At 51.1% G+C, this 22654-nt stretch overlaps 1 long non-coding RNA gene and 2 pseudogenes across 2 annotated transcripts in view; 2 read left to right on the plus strand and 1 right to left on the minus strand.

Annotated features, from left to right (window-relative positions):
* LOC148506531 (uncharacterized) overlaps window positions 1-17244 on the minus strand; it is a 555606-nt gene extending 538362 nt beyond the window's left edge. For both annotated transcript variants that reach the window (XR_015869775.1, XR_015869776.1), the window contains exon 1: window positions 17048-17244. This is a non-coding gene — a long non-coding RNA (uncharacterized LOC148506531). The remainder of the gene's footprint in view (window positions 1-17047) is intronic.
* A 3329-nt stretch (window positions 17245-20573) lies between these two features.
* Window positions 20574-20692, plus strand: LOC148506553 (5S ribosomal RNA; annotated as a pseudogene).
* A 1417-nt stretch (window positions 20693-22109) lies between these two features.
* LOC148506554 (5S ribosomal RNA) lies at window positions 22110-22228 on the plus strand (annotated as a pseudogene).
* Window positions 22229-22654: the final 426 nt, after the last annotated feature.

The following is a 22654-nucleotide window of genomic DNA, read 5'->3' on the forward strand; positions in this document are numbered from 1 at the left end:
CCAAGCCCTGTGGTTACGATGTAGTTATGCAATTATATAATAACGATATAAGGTATCCTTCACAGGAGTTTCTCCCATTGTGCAGGTCACTCAGTCATGGCAATGATGTTGCTCAGTTTTGTAATATGGTAAGACACCTTATATGTACCCATTGTATGACCATTTACAATAAAATAAAGTTTATCTGGGTACACACTTACCGATGTGTGTACCCAGCGATGTGACGGGCCAGCATACTGGATAGCCAGTACATATTACATGATCTTGTGCAGAACTGTCGGGCACTGTCTCCATTCAGCTGCCTGCCGTCGGCAGCTGGGTTGTTCCATCGTCACTACATGCAGGCCAACTGAACGATCCCGATGGACAACTGTGGGACAGAGCATGGTAGTCTATAGTGGTTACACACTGGCCGATGTTTACAATGTCAGCCCAATCCGCCAGATCAGCCAACATATCATCTAGTGCGTACCCAGCAAATCCCCCAAAAATTGTAGCACATTTTGGATGTTTAAAACATCAATACAACCAACATTTTTAAATCATATTTACAAGAAAATGAATTTTATGTATCATGAATTTATTAAGGTATATTACATTGTACCACATTTAAGATACAGAATATATTGTCATTGTTTATTCTGAGAACAGCTCCTGTACATGTAAGGCTGACAGCTCTCTTCTTTGTTGTAATATATTTAACATCTCTCTGTAGCTCAGCACAGTCCGGATGACGGGTTCAGTATGTTAGGGTGACGATGACCAGGTAAACATGAGACTGTCAGCATGGTTATTGTGTCAGCAATGGTTTTTCTGGTAAGTAGGGCAGACTCCAGGGATACCCACACCCTGTGTGCCCTAGTCATGCAGCTTCGAGGCATGGCCTAATTACCATAGGCCACACCCACAAAGTTACATTATTTGGGGTTGTGCCCGCATGGCACGCCTCCCATGTAACATCAAGCTAGGGGCGGGCCCAGCACTGTCACTAGCTGGGCTTTCCCCAGCCCTCTGTCGGCACTAAATGGATGCTGCGCGCAGCATCTATTCAGACTCTGTGGTCCAGCACCGTTGTGCAACAGTGGGGGGTGGCCAACCTCCAAACCAGACCACCAGCGGGACACTTCGGCCCACAGTTGTAACAGTGCGGTCATGCTGACATCGGGATGGTGTGGAGGGGTGCGCCCTCTATGAGGTGTTGCCCCTGTGCGACCGCACTGGTCAATCACCCCAAAAGCCGGCCCTGCTCGAAAGTATAACCTTAACAATATAACCATGTAGACCTAATAAATGGGAACATTTGTGTGTGGACAAGCTGACTGCATCCTCCAACGAAACCACCATTCCATGACGCACTCTAAGGTACATTTTGACACAGGGGGGGGGGGGGGGGCATAGCAGTACTTATCGCACTGCTGTAGCTCTCCCTGCTTCGTGAAACAGGTGGCAATAATGTTGAGATGTATTAACAATTTAGACATCAGAGTGAAGGAGAGAAAATTAAGAGTTATGGTAGAATCTGTCAACTCTATTTCTTCAAAGTCCATAGGATCCACAGAGGGAATCGGTAAGATTTACCACCGGACCCCTGCCCGGCAGAGGAGGAAAACTCGATCGTTGAAGGTAAGTATTAGCTAGCCTATTTCTAACCCCCTAACCCTCCTTTAGGGTGCCTAACCCTAACCTTCCCCCCTAGTGCCTAACCCTAATCCCCCCTCTAAGGGCTAAACCCATCCCCCGCTGCCTAACCCTAAGTCCCCCTCGGGGGGTGCATAAGCCTAACCCCCCCCCTCCCCCTAGCCTAACCCTAACCTCCCGGGGGAGGATGCCTAACCCTAATTCCCCCCCCGGGAACCCTAAACCTAACTCTCCCCTCGGCTGTCCGCAGCGGCGCCCGTCACCTTCAATGTCGGGTGCCGGTCTCCCGGCGTCGGTAAAATGACAGGCGTCTAGATTTAGACGCCGGTCATTTAACCCTCGCCGGAATTAAGCAGTTGGGAAGCCGGCTGTCGGCATTAGGTCTGCCAGCTTACCGACTGCATACCCCACAGAGATACCATGGGGTGTGTGGTTGGAGATATCAAGACATCAAAGCAGTAAAAGCTTTAGCTCCCTGTGGAGCTCGAAGAAAAAGTTACCAAAGGTAAGTCTACTTAACTCATACAACACAAAGAGAATCTGATTTCCTAAAGCAATTAGTACAATCCACATAGATTCGAAGCGTACGAACCACATCCAAGGAGGTTTCACCTGCAGAAAGATCCAAGGACTGGAATGCCAGAACCACAATCCCTTCATTCAAATGGAACCAGGATAACAGTTTAGGGAGGTAAGCAGCCCTGGTACGGAGGACAGCTCTGTCTGGATGAAAGATCAAGAATGGGGAGCGACAGGAGAGCGCTGCCGAATCAGATACCCTGCGGGCACAGGAAATAGCGAGGCGAAAGAGTGCGTTTGCCGTCAGCCACTTGAGGTCTACTGAGTCCAGAGGTTCAAATGGAGGAGCCTGTAGAGTCCGGAGAACCAAGAAAAAATGCCACGGGGGGGGTGTCAAAGGGAGGTTGAAGGCGGAGAAAACCATGAAAGACTGTTCTAACATCAGGCAGGGGAGCGATCCTTTGTTGAAACCAGATTGATAGAGCAGAAACCTGAACTCTAAGGGAGGCCAGGTGGAGGAAGAAATCTGATACAGCCTGGAGAAAGGCAAACACCCAGGAGACCCTAAAAACTGTAGGGTCATAGCCTCTGGGGGAGCACCATTGAAAGTAAGAGTGCCAAACTCTGTAAGAGATGCAGGCTGAGGAAGGCTTATGTACCCTGAGCATTGTCTGGACCATAGAGCGAGAGAAACCCTTGGATCCTAAGAGGGATGACTTAAGAGCCACGCCGTCTAAGAGAGACAAGGTAGGTCTGGGTACAGGCAAGGACCCTGTGATAGTAGATGCTGCCATAGAGGAACTTCAAAAAAGGAGAGTCTATGGAGAGACTCCAGAGGTCGGTGAACCAATGTCGTCTGGGCCAGGTTGGGGCTATTAGTATCACCGTGCCACCGTCTTGCTGGAACTTTCGAAGAACTCTCGGGAGGTGGGAGATTAGAGGAAAGAGGTATGTGAGATTGAAGTCCCACCTCAATGCCAGAGTGTCCACGAAGGCGGCTGAGGAGTCTCTGGTCCTGGGCCTGTGGACCTTGTGGTTGTGACGTGACGCCATGAAGTCTACGTCTGGCAGGCCCCATTTGTCCACCAGAAGTTGAAAGACATCCGGGTGGAGAGTGTACTCTCCGGCGTGTATGTCCTGATGGCTTAGGAAGTCCGCTTCCCAGTTGAGGACTCCAGGGATGAACACTGCAGAGAATGCCGGGAGAGGGACATTCGGCCCAGACTGGGTTGATTTCCACTTCCCGCATGGCTTACTGAGTTTGCGTGCCTCCCTGACGGTTGAGGTAGGCTACCGCAGTTGTGTTATTGGACTGGATTTGTACTGGCCTGCCCCGGAGAAGGTCTTGTGAGTGCTCTGTACACTGCTGGAAGCTCCAGAATGTTAATAGGCAGGCAATTTTCCTGGGTTGTCCACCTGAAAAGGTATGATGACCAATTAATGCACCCCATCTACGAAGACTGGCATCTGTAGTGAGAAGCTCCCAATTTGTAATCCAGAAGTGGCGACAATTGTCCAGATGGAATATCTGTAGCCACCATGAGAGGGAATGCCGAACCTCCGGAGACAGGAGGGTCGTCTGGGACTGGATCAGATGATACTGCATATTCCACTGGTAGAGAATCAGTTGTTGAAGGGGCCTGGAGCGGAACTGGGTGTATTCCACTATATCGAAGGTTGATACCATGGACCCCAGGACCTGCATTGCTGAGTGAATGGATACCCTTCCGATTGTGGAGCAAGTTGCACACACGCAGGTGCAGTGCCAAAATTTTGTCCGCTGGCAGAAAGATCCTTGGTATTCGAGAATCCAGGAGTGACCCCAGATGTACCATCCGCTGTGTCGGAGATAGGGAGGACTTTTTCCAATTGATGACCCAGCCCTGTGCTTGCAGGCAGTCCAAAGTCAGCTGGAGATGGCGATGAATGTGCTAAGATTAAGAGGAAATCTAGGTATAGCAGGATTCTGACTCCCAGGCGCCTGAGGTAGTCCACCATAACTTAGCATTCCCGCTAGGCTCTTTTAGCGGAGCACTGCTCCCTGCCCTCACCGCGCAGTGCTAAGACAGCCTGCGGGTGCAGTCTTCACCCATGGGTCGCAGTGCCCCGCAGGTGGGGAAATGTGCGGAGAACCAGTCACCGTGGATGAATAGACGCCTGTCAGAACTGCTTGTGGACTGCCCGGCATGCCACCAAGAGTGACGAAAAGGTGACGAGTCTTATAGACTGGCACCCTTTTCAATGGCGGCGCGCGTGGAGGTGCCCTCTCTAACTTCGGCGCCCTGCCTGCCGCCGGAGCAAGAGTGAACAATAATAACTGCCATTATTTTGTTAAAGACCCGAAGGGCTGTTGACAGACCAAAGGGCAGCGCCCAAAACTGGTAATGTTGCTGAAGGACTGCAAACCGTAGGAACAGTTGGTGGGCTGGAGTAATAGGCACATGCAATTATGCATCCTAAATGTCCATAGAGACAATGAAAACCCCAGGCTCCAATGCCAGGTCAATTGATTGTAGAGTTTCCATGTGGAACATGGACATTTGGATACATCTGTTCAAGGATTTGAGATTCAGAATAGGTCGATGGGACCCATTTGGCTTTTTAAAAAAAAAAGTGGAAAACCAGAAGGAACCGGTATTATCACACCTGAAAGCAGGAGGGAGTGAATGGCTTCCTGGAGGGCCAGGGCCTTGATGGGATCTGATGGAGAACCTGTACAAAAAAAAAAATAGCTGGGGAAGACGCCTCAGGAAGGTGAAGGCATACCCCTGAGAGACCACTTCTCAGACCCAGGCGTATGTTTGATGCCAAGAGTCGGGCCTCCCACCCAGGGATCCCCCAGGAGGAGGCCCACCCCATCAGGTGGATTGTTTGTCATCAGACTTGGAAACTGGACAAAGACTGCTTGGATCGCGGCTTGGTGGTCTTGTGAGAACTAGACTGCCTGGGAAAGGACTGTTCACTTGCCTTACCCTGGGGGCGAAAAAGACCGAGAAGAGGACAGCGCAGGTTTAGGGGCAGCTGCTTATGGCAGAAAGGCAGATTTTGAGGCTGCCACGGGAGCCATGATTCCACAGCCATAGCTGGCCTAGTGATAGCACCAGAAAGCGAGTAGACTGACTTGAGACAAGTTTCCAGTTTTCTATATGTGGCATCCTTAAGGGAGGATGTATATGGTAAAGGCAGCACAGAGCTTCTGACTAAGCGTGCTACATGTGAATCAACAGTAGGAGGGACTTTCCATTTAGTACACTCACTATTAGGCAGAGGGTAAAAAGACGCTAGTCTTTTTGGGACCAGGAACGGTTTGCCAGGAGTACCGCAAGCTTCCCCCATGAGCTCAGTGAGCTGGTCTGATTGAGGGAATTCAGGGCCTGATTCAGACCCAGATGCTATTTGCGGACGCTTGTTCTTAAAAAGGGGCCGGATATTTAAATTGAGCGCTCGCTCTTTGTGGTCTGTTGACGCTTCTATGTTTGAGCGAGCGTCCGAAAAATGCGCTCGCTATTTTCTAAAGACGCCCCTTTGTCGTTCGCATCATAAGTCATCTCCGCTATTTATTATATTAATCGGGAACATCGAAAGGTGTCTGAACTGCTCGCAGTGCTTGTGGTAGGATTTACTTCCCGCAATCACTGCGAGCAGTTCAGGCTAAAAGACAACCAAGTGACGTGGTCGATGACGCTCCTTTACCAATTATGCACTCCCATAAAACGGCGTTTTGGCCGTTTGGCACGCCTGCGTTCGGATCTCCACTCCCCCGTTTTCAAGCACCTTCCCCTGTTACCAGCCACAAACGCCTCATTCTGTCACTCAAATTAGCAGCCCCTCGCTGTATTATGAGCGCACGATTTCCGACCGCAATGACTGGTTGGCGCATGCGCATTACGACCCATACGCATGCGCAGTTGTGCGAACACCACTCGGAGCGAACAAGTGGCCGCTTACGAGCGGCTCTGAATCAGGCCCTCAGTCTTAACCACCTTTTGACGTTTAAACATCAGAGTTTTAGGCTTAGGGGCCGGTTCATCATCATCATCTATATCCTCACTAAAGGGCTATCAACTGTTGAATGACGGTTCTCCTTGCCCGAGTGCAGCCCGGAGAGAGAACCTTGTGCATCATCTGCCTCCTCAGATGATGCGTCAGAATCTGAAAGCTTGGTGGACTCGAATGATACAGTTCGACTATATGCTTTGGTGGTTTACGGTCTGTCTGCCTTTACCATTTGCTGATAGGTGGCAGACGTTTTAGCCATATTCTGAACTGAGCGGGCATAAGCATCCATCCAAGGAGGATGCATAGAGGGTACCGACATAATAGGTTGTAACAGCTGTGGGTACCCCATTGTGGGAAGCAGCGTGGGAGCCGATAAGTGGTCCACTAGCTGCGTCATAACCTGGGATAAGAACACCCAAGGTGGCTCCTGGACAGTGGCTGGTACATAACAAATAGCACACAGACCATGTGTGGTATAAGAGATAGACAGTACTTAGATAGACAGACAATTGGTCAACAGGTAAGAAGGTTGACAGGTAAATGTCCTAATAGGAATACATGCCTTAAACTACTGAGCACCCAACACTATACATACATGAACACTTACTCCTATCAGTGCCTACTAATATTAGTTACCCACCATCCACTGTTTAGATGCCTCCTGGGCACCCTTACCAGCCCTCTACAGTGCATTTGTAAACAGACATACTTATCCCCCAAGTGCGCACTTGGAATATACCAGTATACCTACTAGACACAGGGCCCGATTCAGAGACGGACGCTATTTGCGCTCGCTCGTCCAGAAAAAGGGGCTGGCTATTTAAATTAACCGTTCGCTCTTTGCGGTCTGTACACGCCTCTATGTCTGAATGAGCAAACAAAACATGCGAACGTAATTTTGAGAAAAACGACCCCTGGCCGCTCGCATCATACGTCATGTCCGCTATTTATTAGATTAATCGAGTACATCGGACGGCGTATGAACTGCTCGCTATTCTTGTGGTTGGTTTTTCCTACCACAATCATGTGAGCAGTTCTGACTACAAAACAACCAAGTGACGTGGTTGATGACGCTGCTTTATTAATTATGCACACCCTTAAAACGCCCGTTTTGACCTTTAGGCACGCCTGCGTTCTGATCTCCACTCCCCGTTTTCAAGCACCTTCCCCTGTTACCACCCACAAACGCCTCAATCACTCAAAATAGCAGGCATTCGCTATTTAGCGAGCACACAATTTTCGGCTGCACTGACTGGTTCGCGCATGCGTATTAAAATCTGTACACATGCACAGTTGTGCGAACATCGGTTAGAACAAACGAGCGGCCGCTTACGAGCGGCTCTGAATCAGGGCCACAGCCCGCCCCACCACCTCAATTTCCATACACCTACTGAGCAAACATAAACATGTGCCTAATAAAAGCATCCACCATCCATTTTGCAGGGTCATATACCCATTCCCCTACTGCACAAGTCAGACTTGTATGTTCTTAATAGGCACACATACCATCCCCCCTAATGGGCACAGATAACACCAGTAACACCCCCACACTTACTGGTCAAACAGCACCATCAACCCCTCCCTCCTTACTGGTCACACAGCACCAGCAACCCCCCCTTGTTCCTGGGCACACACCGCCAGCAAACTCCACCCCTTACTGGGCACACAGCACCAGCAACCCCTCCGCCATATTCGAGTGCTCACTTTGAACCCCTCTCAATGGGCACTCTTTGCATACCCCCTCTTACTGGGCACACCCGGCACCCCTAATGGACACATTCGGTACCATCAAACCCCCACCACCTTACTGGGCACTTAGCACCAGCAAACCCACCCCCCCACACCTAACTGGGTACACTTAGCACAAGCAAACTCCCCCCCCCCCCCCAGCCACCCCCCCTTCATCAACAGCTGCCCCGTTTGTAGTAAGCCCCAGAGCGAGATAATTTCTCTCGCTCCGGGGCTTGCGTGCTTAACATCGACCTGCTTGCGAGCGCTCAGCGCTTGTGAGCGGGTCTGAATGAGGCCCAAGCATCCAAAGCAACCTCATTCACATAAGTAGCCGAGTCTCTGAATAAACCTACCAGTTCAATTTGTTCACTCGTAGTCTCTACAGGCAAGGACGTCTCCAAGGCATTAGCCCAACGTTCCATGGCCCTGGCCACCCAGCATATGGTGCCCCACCCCCCCCCTGAGGGGGAATAAATGGACTTTAGGCATGCCTCAACTTATCTGTCCGTAACATCCTTCAATGATGACATGGACGGCATAGAAAGTGTCGCACTTTTGACAAGGCGCGTGACATGAGAATCCACCTGAGGAGTCTCCCATTTAGAGAAATACCGTTCTTCAAACGGATAAGTGGCCTCTAACCCTCTCTGCTGTTGAAATCTCCTGCTTGGAGTTTGTCCAGGCTTCCTCCAGATGCTCAACTAGCTGATCCGACAGAGGAAAAGCTGTCGCTGAGCTTTTAACTTCCTTAAAGAAAGCATGTTTGGATTTGGCCGCTGGGGTATCCTCATCCCCAAAATCCATGGCCACACGGACCGCACGAATGAGACCATGTACATAAATTTTGGACTTTGGCTCCACCTCTTTTTGAGGGGGCTCTGTATCAGACAAGTCATGAATCTCCCCATCAGTCGACACGTCATCACGATAGTAAGTGGACTAAGAAGACAGTACCTCCTTCCAAGCGTTACGCTGGAAGGACTCCCCCTGTAACACCTCCGTCAGGTTTTACACCATATTGGAGTATTAACCCATACAGGTTCAGGTGATGTCTGGTAGGGGGTAGGTTGTATGGGCACATTATGAGCCACAACCAACTGTCGGGGAATTCCCTGTGACGTAGATGGCATAGCTACCTGCGGAGTGTAACCCAATTGTGGGGCCACCTGAGGTGCAGCAAGCCGACCCATCAGGGTAGTAAGTGCTTGTGCAAAACAAGCCCAGGGCGGCTCTTGAGAAGAGCTGGGCCCAGCAGGTAATCCTGCATTTCTGGTACACAAGGTACACAATCCTCCCACAATAAGTTCTCCCTCCTTTATCTCTATCAACTAACTAGACCTTGTGTCTAGTAGGAAGAGTGCTACATACACTGACCTACGTGGAGTAGCGGTATGCAGGGGGACCCAGGCTCCGCAGCTCCCAGTGAGACCAGCGTTTTTAGCACATAAAATGGCCAACGGAGGACTCATAGGGTGCGTGCCTGAGGGAGAGCTGCCTGCAACCACCAGACCGCTGTGGAAAGGCGCGCAGAGCAGCGGGGGAGGGGCCGGCTGTGCAGTACAGGGAAGGCCCGCTCCCCTGGCATGCTATTAACCCCAGGGATGCCACAACATCTGCACGCTGTGGCCCCCTTTCCCTGGTGGTCTAGTGTCAGAGCAGGCGCTGTGTCTGTTGACACATGCAGCCCTTCCCAGAGACCCCCAACCTGGGAAGTAGACAGACTGACTTCAGCGGGCAACTGCCGCGGATGCCTGCTGCTTACCTGAAACGTCCCTTGTGGAGTCCGGCCACAGTCCTGGGCGTCTGGGGGCTTTTGCTAGCTAAAACCCCCAGACACCCGCCGTGATCCCTGCTGACCACTCTTGAAGAAAAAAAAAACTATTTTCAGGGTCTGTCCACGCAGCCTCCTTGAGGTGATTCGACTCCGTGCCGAGCACCTACGAAACTGAGGTGCCTTGGCATGGGGGCGGGGTATAGGAGTGGAGCCTGGAGCATCCTGGCAGCACAAATTTAACTATTGAGGTGCTCGACGACTGACGTCATCAGCCTATACCCCAAGGTCTCCTGTGGAGCCCTATGGACCCTGCAGTAGAAAAAAAAAATTGACCAGTACCCTTTTCCCTGTTGCATCACATGAACTGGGATTATAACTCCTGAGTCCAGGAGAGCCCCCAAAGATTCCCGGTAGGCCGAGACTCTGACTGGGTCCGCAGGAAGGTTTGTAACAAGCCTCTAAGGGGGTTGGTTTTGGAATGTTATGGCATAACCCTGAGCAACCAGCTCTCGTACCAAGGCATTCGTAGTTGTCTGCTGCCAGGCCTTGGAAACCTGTAATAGTCGGCCTCGAACCCTGACATCCTCCAGGGGGAGGCCTGCCCCATCAGACAGTAGGCTTACAGTCTGGCTTGGTTGACAAAGACTTCTTGGGTGGTCCTCTAGGAGACTGACCCTGTCTGGCCGCGGACGGTTTCCTCGTCTTATTTTGTGGACGAAAGGACCGGGATGACAACTGTTTTCTAGAAGTAGATGGTAACTCAGCAGACTTCGGTGTTGCCAACGAAGTCAGAATATCATCTAATCCTGGTCCAAACAGCACCTTGCCTGTGAACGATTCTAGAGCCTTTTTAGACCCTGGATCTGATTTCCAGGTCTTTCACCAAAGGGTTCTCCAGGCTGCCACACAGTTAGCCGAGACCCTGGATGCCATAGCCGCTTCCTGCATCTGTTCCAGAAGGAACCCTTGCTCTTTTGTTGGGTCGACTATAGTCTCCCTCAGAGACTTCATCCAATCTTCTATAGCCTTGGCCACCCAAGCTACAGCCGTAGCTGGCCTGTTGATGGCCCAAGATAGAGAAAACATTGACTTAAGTATCAAGCTTTCTATCCATACACTCCTTTAAGGAGGATGCTGCAGGAATGGTCAATTTAGCACTTCTAATTAATCTAGTGATATAAACTATTTTGGGGTAAACTTCCCATTTGTTACACACGCCTGGTGCAAATGAGCTTCGAGAGGTCACCTTCCTAGTGGCCGGTAAATGCTTGCTAGGAGTTTCCCATGCCTCATACATGAAATTTGTCAAATGTCCCGAGTGTGGGAACTAGTCCTTAGACACCACATGACATCTAAAGACCTCTTTAGAGGTCAGTGCAACCTCCTCCTCCTCCTCAATATTGAGGACAGACCTCACCGCACTTACCAGAGAGTGAACACCCACCACGTATTGATGGTACTCCTTCACCGAGACTGACCCAGAAGTCTGAGAATCATCGTCTGACGAGTAGGTTGAGTCAGACTCTTGAGGCAATACATAACGAGAGCCCCTTTTATGCCCCTGCTTCTTTACTACCACTAGTCTTTCCACCTCCGGAGAGGCTGAAGATGGTAGTATTCTCTGGCTAGAGTGAACAGTCGCATTAGCCCAACCGGGATTCATGGAGGGCAAACAGATGTATTAGGTAGCTGTCTCTTGCTACAGTTCTTACAGAACCCATTCAGATTACCATTCTGCTCAGACAGGCCTGCAGCACAGGAATTACAGTATATAAGCACCGGAGGACTCCCATCCTCATCTTTACCTTCAGATATAATTTGAAAATGTACAGAGGGTATAAAATATGCAAGTCTAAATGAAATGTGACACTATCAATGACACACCCCACCCTTAGAGGTTATAAGGAGAAACAAGGCGCTAGCAGTACCTGACAGTTTATGAAAACATAAACAGTGTACATACAGCAGCTGGCATAGTCACATACAATGCAAAAAGACGTGCAATTGCTACAGCAATATGGACTCAATCAACTGACCGGCCCCCGTAGGGAGATGGTAGGATATAGAGTACGCTATATGCCAAACCAAAGGGAGCAGTTTATAGAGACAGACCAAACCTCTGAGACCAACTGCTCCAGCAGTGGACAGGGGCTAAACTGCACGCGTTTCACACACGAGGAGGTAATTTATACCAGACGTGGGAATCCTTACCCGGAAGTTTGCGTCTGGGGGGAGGAGTGGACGGTGGAGAGCCTCATCTACCCTAGGCTGCGATTTTGACGGCCGGGTACGCTGAACTACACGGTAATAAGACATTGACTAGTGCGCCTTACCACCCACCCCTGGTGGGATCGGTATGATTTACGACAGCCTGTCGGCGGTTCAAATCCCGACAGTGACAGCCCGACAGAGGTGGAAATCCCGATCGTCCATTAAGTCAAGTATGCTAACCTAATTCCCCCCCCCCCCCCCCCATAACCGTCCCTTAGGGGGGTGCCTAACCCCCGCTCTCAGTGCCTAAACCTAACGCCCCCTTCCCCGCCGCCTAAAACTAAGTCCCCCGAGGGTGCCTAACCCTAAGTCTAAACCCCCCCGCCACGGATGTCCGCGCCCGGCTTACCTTCGATCAATAAGCCGGGTGTCGGGCTCCCGACGTAGGTCTAATAACAGGCTTTGCGATTTAGACACCTGTCATTAGACACTTGCCAATATTAGACAGTCAGAAATCCGGCGGTCAGGATTACGTCTGTCGGCTTCCTGACTGCTTCCCTCCCCGGCAAGACAATATGGTCCCGACCACCTTAGTGAGGAAACGTTAGCCGAGGCCTTCACCCGCAGCGGCCTCTGATGCGTCTCAACACAAGAGGCAAGGGACTGCTTGTGCACGATACCACGAAGGGAATCCTTACCTGACATCTCAGTTTACCCAACTGCAGTCCTGGACCTCAGCCTCTTTTGGCTGCCAGCTAAGCCACGTTGAGGCCTGCCGAGAACCTCAGGGCATAAAGCAATACTGGTGTTTCAGCGTCGGCGGAGGTAGATGGAGTAGACAAGAAGCATAATTCTTGGTGCTGGTTCCGCTAAACTCTGAAGTCTTACAAAGTTAAGGTAAAGCATAAAAGAGAAAAGCCTAGGACTGCCTAGCAGTCCGGCTGTTATAACAGGTGCGTCTTGCCGCGCACCAAGCAAAAAAATAATGCCTGTGGCTGGGGTATGTAGGGAGGAGGACCCTGTGCATGCTGGGAGCTCCAAAGCTTTGCTGTTTGGTGCAGTGGACACTGTTCAACTATATATCCCAAGGTAATTCCTGTGGACCCTAAGGAACCCAAAGAAGAAAGTTATGTTCTCATCTTTTAAAACTTCTATACCATGGAAGAAAACAGGCACTGCACATGGGGTGAAATTGGAAACAGTCACCAAACACCAGGAGTCGGGAGTAGACAACATTGAACAAGCGGCTGGTTTCTGCCATTTCAGCTCTCTTTCCCAGTCACACTGACACTGTTGACTAGACTGTCTGAATCATTCCCACCCTGGCAAGTCACGCCCGATTCAAATGGCACACAGCCACGCCCCCATATCCGCTGTCATATCTGACGTAGGTGGATCTGTTCCCCGAAGGGGAAATAGTTACTACCGTGGGTGCAGCAACCAATGAAAGTCTGTCTGACTCCCATTGGCTCATAAAACAAACACACTGCTGCCAGGTAAGACGTTTGTACAACCCGGCGATGGTGTGTTTGTAAGTGTGTAGTGTGGACCGCACTCACTGCGGTCTGCACAACACTAACTGAGACGGACCTGGACCGCTACTGACGGCGCCATTGGTCCCATGGTACCCAGGGCACTACCCCAGGATGACCACCCCTAGTTAAGACACTGCTGCCGGGTGACCTGGAAAACTTGAACTGTGTGGAGTCCTGAGGAACGAGGGGTCTATTTACTAAGGGGGTACAGAGTGTCACACAGGGGTAGGGGGGGCAACAGGGTGTCACACACACACACACGGGTAGGGGGGGGCAACAGGGTGTCACACACACACACACGGGTAGGGGGGGCAACAGGGTGTCACACACACACACACGGGTAGGGGGGGCAACAGGGCGTCACACACACACACACGGGTAGGGGGGGGGCAACAGGGCGTCACACACACACACGGGTAGGGGGGGGCAACAGGGCGTCACACACACACACGGGTAGGGGGGGGCAACAGGGCGTCACACACACACACGGGTAGGGGGGCAACAGGGCGTCACACACACACACGGGTAGGGGGGGCAACAGGGCGTCACACACACACACGGGTAGGGGGGGCAACAGGGCGTCACACACACACACGGGTAGGGGGGGCAACAGGGCGTCACACACACACACGGGTAGGGGGGGCAACAGGGCGTCACACACACACACGGGTAGGGGGGGCAACAGGGTGTCACACACACACACGGGTAGGGGGGGCAACAGGGTGTCACACACACACACGGGTAGGGGGGGCAACAGGGTGTCACACACACACACGGGTAGGGGGGGCAACAGGGTGTCACACACACACACGGGTAGGGGGGGCAACAGGGTGTCACACACACACACGGGTAGGGGGGGCAACAGGGTGTCACACACACACACGGGTAGGGGGGGCAACAGGGTGTCACACACACACACACGGGTAGGGGGGGCAACAGGGTGTCACACACACACACGGGTAGGGGGGGCAACAGGGTGTCACACACACACACGGGTAGGGGGGGCAACAGGGTGTCACACACACACACACGGGTAGGGGGGGGCAACAGGGTGTCACACACACACACACGGGTAGGGGGGGCAACAGGGTGTCACACACACACACGGGTAGGGGGGGCAACAGGGTGTCACACACACACACGGGTAGGGGGGGCAACAGGGTGTCACACACACACACGGGTAGGGGGGGCAACAGGGTGTCACACACACACACGGGTAGGGGGGGGCAACAGGGTGTCACACACACACACGGGTAGGGGGGGCAACAGGGTGTCACACACACACACGGGTAGGGGGGGCAACAGGGTGTCACACACACACACGGGTAGGGGGGGCAACAGGGTGTCACACACACACACACACGGGTAGGGGGGGCAACAGGGTGTCACACACACACACGGGTAGGGGGGGCAACAGGGTGTCACACACACACACACACGGGTAGGGGGGGGCAACAGGGTGTCACACACACACACACACGGGTAGGGGGGGCAACAGGGTGTCACACACACACACACACACGGGTAGGGGGGGGCAACAGGGTGTCACACACACACACACACACACGGGTAGGGGGGGCAACAGGGTGTCACACACACACACACACGGGTAGGGGGGGCAACAGGGTGTCACACACACACACACACGGGTAGGGGGGGGCAACAGGGTGTCACACACACACACACGGGTAGGGGGGGCAACAGGGTGTCACACACACACACACACACGGGTAGGGGGGGGCAACAGGGTGTCACACACACACACACACGGGAAGGGGGGGCAACAGGGTGTCACACACACACACACGGGAAGGGGGGGAAACAGGGTGTCACACACACACACGGGAAGGGGGGGCAACAGGGTGTCACACACACACACACGGGTAGGGGGGGCAACAGGGTGTCACACACACACACACGGGTAGGGGGGGCAACAGGGTGTCACACACACACACGGGTAGGGGGGGCAACAGGGTGTCACACACACACACGGGTAGGGGGGGCAACAGGGTGTCACACACACACACGGGTAGGGGGGGCAACAGGTTGTCACACACACACACGGGTAGGGGGGGCAACAGGGTGTCACACACACACGGGTAGGGGGGGCAACAGGGTGTCACACACACACGGGTAGGGGGGGCAACAGGGTGTCACACACACACGGGTAGGGGGGGCAACAGGGTGTCACACACACACGGGTAGGGGGGGCAACAGGGTGTCACACACACACGGGTAGGGGGGGCAACAGGGTGTCACACACACACGGGTAGGGGGGGGCAACAGGGTGTCACACACACACGGGTAGGGGGGGCAACAGGGTGTCACACACACACGGGTAGGGGGGGCAACAGGGTGTCACACACACACGGGTAGGGGGGGCAACAGGGTGTCACACACACACGGGTAGGGGGGGCAACAGGGTGTCACACACACACGGGTAGGGGGGGCAACAGGGTGTCACACACACACGGGTAGGGGGGGCAACAGGGTGTCACACACACACGGGTAGGGGGGGGCAACAGGGTGTCACACACACACGGGTAGGGGGGGGGCAACAGGGTGTCACACACACACAGGTAGGGGGGGGGCAACAGGGTGTCACACACACACAGGTAGGGGGGGCAACAGGGTGTCACACACACACGGGTAGGGGGGGCAACAGGGTGTCACACACACGGGTAGGGGGGGCAACAGGGTGAGACAGGAATAGGGGGTGTCACACACGGGCCAGGAGGGTACAGGGTGAGACAGGAATAGGGGGGTGTCTCACACACAGGGGTGAGGAGGGTACAGGGTGCCAGGGATTAGCGGGGTGTCACACACACAGGGGTCAGGAGGGTACAGGGTAACACGGATAGCGGGGTGTCACACACACAGGGGTCAGGAGGGTACAGGGTAACACGGATAGCGGGGTGTCACACACATAGGGGTCAGGAGGGTACAGGGTGACATAGGTATAGGGGGGGTCACACAGGGGTCAGGAGGGTACAGGGTGACACGGATAGGGGGGTGTCACACAGGGGTCAGGAGGGTACAGGGTGACACATGGATAGTGGGGTGTCACACAGACGGGTCAGGAGGGTACAGGGTGAGACAGGAATAGGGGGGTGTCACACCCAGGGGTCAGGAGGGTACAAAGTGACACACAGGAGTAGGGGGGGGTGTCACACCCAGGGGTCAGGAGGGTACAGGGTGACACAGGGACAGGGGAGTGTCACACACAGGGGTCAGGAGGGTACAGGAATAGGGGGTTGTCACACACACAGGGGTCAGGAGGGTACAGGGTGACACGGACAGGGGGGTGTCACACACACACAGGGGTCAGGAGGGTACAGGGTGACACAGGGACAGGGGGGTGTCACACACACACAGGGGTCAGGAGGGTACAGGGTGACACACAGGGCTTCCCAGGTAGTCACCGTTCTGCTCCTATCCACCTCGGGGTGAGATGCAGGGTGTCGGTGGGGGGAGGGCCACAACCCAGATCCATGGCAACGGCCGAGTTATCACAGGACACACCGAGGAACTGTGCCCGGGAGAAGGAGGCCTAGCTCTGCTTAGCCCCCACAGGATCGCTGCTGGGGCGGGAGGGTGTCGGCGCTGCTGCGGGGAGTGCGGCTCAGATCTCGGGCATCACCTGCTCTCTCCCCGGATAAAGGGTCCTCTGTCGGTGGCGCTCCAGGGTCGCTCAGCGGGAGTGTGCCGGGCTCCTGGCGGGGTGCCGTGGAGGCTTTTCTCTCAGCTCTCTGGCCCCGTATAGCCCCGGAGCCTCCGCGGCGCTGACATCGCTAAGCACATCGCGGAGTTCAAATCATTCCCGCCCCGGCAAGCCGCGCCCCGAATCTAACGTCACACTGCAAGCCACGCCCCAATGATTGCGTCATACCCGACGTAGGGAGGTCCGTTTGACGAAGGGGAAATAGTTACTACCCTCAGCACAGCCACTGCTGCAGGGGCACAGAGACATCCCAGCGGGCGCAGAAGCAGCCATTAAGAAGAGGCGGGCGTTCGAATCTGGCGCTGCCCCCCAGCAGCCATAGCGGGCCAATCGCGGCCCCGCTGAGTCTCATCTCGCCCCGCCTGCTGCGTCTGACGTCAGACGCTACCGGTAGGTAGAGCCAATCAGTCGGCGGCAGAGCAAATAAAAACACCACGTGGCAAAGGCTCCTGCGCGCGGGAAAGAGACCGGAACTCGTCGCGAGCATCAGGGACGGTGACGCCGGCGGCTGCGTGAAGAAACGAAGGAGCGGCCGAAGAATGCAAGTGAGGAGCGGAGAGTGCTACGGGGGTGGGATGAAAAGAGCTTACGAAGCTCCCGCCCCCCCCCCCCCGCAGCCTCTCCCATCGCACAGGTAGTCTCTGTTATTAACGCCTTCCTAGATCATCCGGGTAGTCGGGCACTAGGCCCGTGGCCACAGTCAGGCATTAGGCCTGTGGGGAATTAGGCGGGCACTAGGCCCGTGCTCTGTAGAGGGCCCTAGACCCTTTAGGTTGGTGTTGTCCATTTAGGTGTATAACCTGGGTGCTATGTCCAGGTCACAAATTGTGCCATCGTTAGGTGGGCTCTAGGTCTGTGGCCAGAGAGGTGGGCACTAGGCCCAGATAACAATAAAGCCACCTTGTTACTGAACTGGGCACTAGGCGTAGTTCTCATAAGGTACCAAAAGGCAGATTCTAGGCCTGAGCCCATTATGAGTGGCTCTGAGTGTTAGACCCTGACCACTACTGTAAGTAGACAGGCGCCTAAGCCCCATAGAATAAAATGACTCTGGCATTAGGCCCAAGTCCCCTTTTTTGTGCACTGCAGTTAGGCCCGAAAGACCTGAGCCCAGTACATAAAGTGGTCTGGACATTGGGTCCAGGCCACTAGGTTAAGCTGGAAGTAGGCAGGCCTGAGCCTGTGTGAGTGACTGGGCATTAGGCCCAGGTTACAATATAATTATGATCTTCACTTGAAACCTGGTGTGGGTAAATGCATTGAAAAGGCAGGTAATCTTATTAAATTCATTGATAAGCTGGAAATCTTATTAAATAAGCCGGAAACCATAGTAAATGCATTGAAAAAGCTGGAAACCATGAAGTGTATTGAAAAATGCCGGAAATTAAATGTATTGAAAAAGCTGGAAATCTTATTAAATGTATTGAATAAGCCGGAAACCATGTAAAGTGTATTGAAAAAATCTGGAAATCATATTAAGGGCCAGATCCAACTAGGTGTAAAAAGCTGCAGTTTGTCAAAGTTTACAATTCAAACTTTTCACCAAAAATGTGTCATGCTTTCCTATTAGCCGCGGCTTTTCGTACATACAAATTTTTTAGATTTTTTTAATACATGTGCTATGATTTCTGGCTTTTTCAATACATGTAATATGATTTCCGGCTCTTCTAATACATTTACTATAGATTTCCGGCTTTTTCGATACATGTAGTATAATCTCTGGCTTTTCTAATGCATTTACTATGTTTCCGGCTTTTACCCTCTTCCCTTGGAATCCAAAATTCATTTTCTATTTGGAGTGGTTCTCTGCTGTGGTGTGTTGGTCTGGCACAGGAGGAGGAAGCCTGATTTCCCAAACATCTCTGCTGGGCTGCCAGATGACAGCCTTTCCTGCCAGGATCCTTTTTGTGGCATAGGAAGCTCTCTTCAGCTCAGGCAGCATGTGTCTCTCATATACAGTATACTCACTATTTCTGCCAATTTTGGTACATTCTAGGAAAGACATTGCTGCAGCACAGCTGTCTGCAAGTATTTTTATTGAATTAAATTGACTTTAATGTGGCCCCCCCTCTGTACGGTTACCTGATTGCTCACTGTCTAATTATTGCAGTTCATATTTCCAAGCAGTTGATGGAAAATAGATATTTATAATACAAAGTGAAGCCTAGCCAGGAATCCTGTTATTATAATAGAGGTGGGACAGGACTGTGGTGTCCTGTGATTATTTAAGGAAGCTGACCCTGGTATCCTGCTGTTATAATAATGTTGCTGCAGGCTGTGTGTACAAAGCTAGCACATGTTTATTATAGCACTACCGTAAAAAATGTATATATATTGTACTCTCACCAGGTGCTCCCCTATTCCTATTTTCCCATGTTTGTACCCCTTCTGTGCTCTCATGTACTCTGCCCTTCCACCTCTGTGGCACCTGTTTCCCTCTCCCTATGTTTGTACCCCTTCTGCTCTCCTGTGCCCCCTCTTACCCTCTCTCCATGTCTGTGCCCCCTCTTACCCTCTCTCCATGTCTGTGCCCCCTCTTACCCTCTCTCCCGTGTCTGTACCCCTTCTGCTCACCCTCTCTCTCCGTGTCTGAACCCCATCTGCTCACTCTCTCTTTCCATGTCTGTACCCCATCTGCTCACCCTCTCCATGTCTGTACCCATCTGCTCACCCTCTCTCTTTCCATTTCTGTACCCCTTCTGCGCTCCTGTGCGCTATTCCCTTCCAGCCCTCTGCCCCCCTGTTCCTTCTCCCCGTGGGGTCTATTCACTAGCCTTAGAGAAAGCCAATCCACTCCTTTCAGTTTACAGCTGCATTTAAAAAATGACAGTGAGGAGCTGATTGGCTGGGACTTCTCTTTCTCCATTTTATCTCTCTCCAAGGTTTAGTAAATAGGCCCTCATGTCATTCTCAGTGCAAAATATGCATTGCTACACGCTACAGGGAGTGAGGCATAAATTGTGATGGGACCCCAGAAACTGTGGAGCAGGACCCCCATTTTTGCTCACACAGCGCAATAACTGCAACCTAAATGTCTGTCCTCAGACTGGAATATGAGCTCCAATGTGAAGAACGCTGCAGTTGTGTTAACAGTTTTAACAGATACAAAATGTCGGTGAGTTTATACTGCCATAACAGTCGCCTCTATGACTATGTACATTTATTTTATGAACTCTTTAATGAACTGACATGCAGTAAGAAGTAAGATCTAAAATAAAAATTGTTCCTCCCCTACGGCCATACCACACTGGACATTACCAATCTCATCTTGTAAGCTATGCAGTGTCGGGCTGGTTAGTACTTGGATGGGAGACCACCTGGGAATACCAGGTGTTGTAGGTAATTATATTCTATAATATTTTTTTCTATGACTATTTACATGGTTTATAGTTAATGAATTTACTGGTGGTAAGTAGTAAAAGAGGTCTATGAATAAGTTTTGATCACCTACGGCCATACTACACTGGACACGCCCAATCTCGTCTGATCTTGGAAGCTAAGCAGTGTTGAGCCTGGTTAGTAGTTTTGTGGGAGACCACCGTGGAATACCAGGTACTGTAGGTGATGTTATACTGCCATAACAGTCTATTCTATGACTTTTTACATTCATTATCTTACCACCAGTAATGTATTTAATAAGCTTAGAAGTATGGGTTCTAAGAGAATTTGTTGCTCACCTACAGCCACGGTAATAACAATTATATTAAAAAATGGGGAGGGTCGCAGAAACGCCTTTCCCTTGGCGCTATGTATTTAGTTTGTATTTGAAAGAGCGTACCCAGTTGCAAGTGCACAAAGCTTGCAAGGCCTTGAAAAATAAATACAGAACACAACATAAAGAATCACTGCGCTATAGTTCTCAAGGATATAAATATAATATATGAATAAATATATATGTAGTTCCTTTTAATATAGTAGAAACTTGGGCCTATATATTTTTTACTTGATCAATGTAAATCCTAAAAATATTTAAAACGTGTACATAATATTCCACAGATGTTAAATATTATAAAATGTAACATTGTCAAAAGTTAGTAGCAATTATGTAGTTGGCAAAAGCAATGGTTTGTTAATCCGATATATCGTCTTATCCTCTGCAGTGCGTATCTAAGTGAGTCCCCTTGTCTTGTATAAATATTAGTTTGTTAGGAGCAGCACATAGAAAATTAAGTTAAAAGCGTATGTAGCAAGCATGTATATGAGTAACTTTTTTTTTTAGTAAGTTACCACATATACTTTACTTAATCTCCGGTGTTTGAGCGTGGCCACGCTAGCATAAATGCTTGTTGTTCCAGAGATCATGTTTGCTGTATTAGAAATGCTGTCACTGAATGTGAAGAGGTTAAGCGGCTCCCAAGTGTAACGAGCAGCTTGCTTGTTCCAGCTATGGTCAGCGCACCTGCAGCTAAGAGCGTTGGGGTGGAAGTCTGTGGTGCTCCGAGCTGCCCTACACCAAAATAGGGTCTCAAAGGGCATACAGAAGGGCTGTGGAGGTAGACGAGCTTGAATACAAATGGCGGGATGGGACGTCACATCCTGCTGTCTTGTGTCCTATCTCGCCTACCACCACAGCCCTTCTGTTTGCCGTCTGAGCCCATTCTCTTTGTAAGGCAACTTAAAGCAGGCCGGACTTCGCCACGATGCTCGCTGCTGCTGGTGTCCTGGCCATGGCTGTAACAAGCAAGCCATCCGTTACAGTTGGGAGCTCACAGAGAGCAGCCGTGAACTCTGAAACAATAAGCATTTATGCGCGCAGTGAATCTTAATGTTGTGTTCACCTACAGCCATAACCACACTGGACATGCCCAAGCTATGCAGTGTCGGGGCTGGTTAGTACTTGGATGGGAGACCACCTGGGAATACCAGGTGTTGTAGGTAATTATATTCTATAATATTCTTTTCTATGACTATTTACATGGTTTATAGTTATTGAATTTACTGGTGGTAAGTAGTAAAAGAGGTCTATGAATAAGTTTTGATCACCTACGGCCATACTACACTGGACACGCCCAATCTCGTCTGATCTTGGAAGCTAAGCAGTGTTGAGCCTGGTTAGTAGTTTTGTGGGAGACCACCGTGGAATACCAGGTACTGTAGGTGATGATATACTGCCATAACAGTCTATTCTATGACTTTTTACATTCATTATATTACCACCAGTAATGTATTTAAGCTTAGAAGTATGGGTTCTAAGAGAATTTGTTGCTCACCTACAGCCACAGTAATAACAATTATATTAAAAAAAAGGGATGGTCGCAGAAACGCCTTTCCCTTGGCGCTATGTATTTAGTTTGTATTTGAAAGAGCGTACCCAGTTGCAAGTGCACAAAGCTTGCAAGGCCTTGAAAAATGAATACAGAACACAACATAAAGAATCACTGCGCTATAGTTCTCAAGGATATAAATATAATATATGAATAAATATATATGTAGTTCCTTTTAATATAGTAGAAACTTGGGCCTATATATTTTTTACTTGATCAATGTAAATCCTAAAAATATTTAAAACGTGTACATAATATTCCA

The sequence above is a fragment of the Taudactylus pleione genome, unplaced genomic scaffold (assembly GCF_031769625.1).
Source record: "Taudactylus pleione unplaced genomic scaffold, aTauple2 ptg000400l, whole genome shotgun sequence".
Lineage (NCBI taxonomy): Eukaryota > Metazoa > Chordata > Amphibia > Anura > Myobatrachidae > Taudactylus > Taudactylus pleione.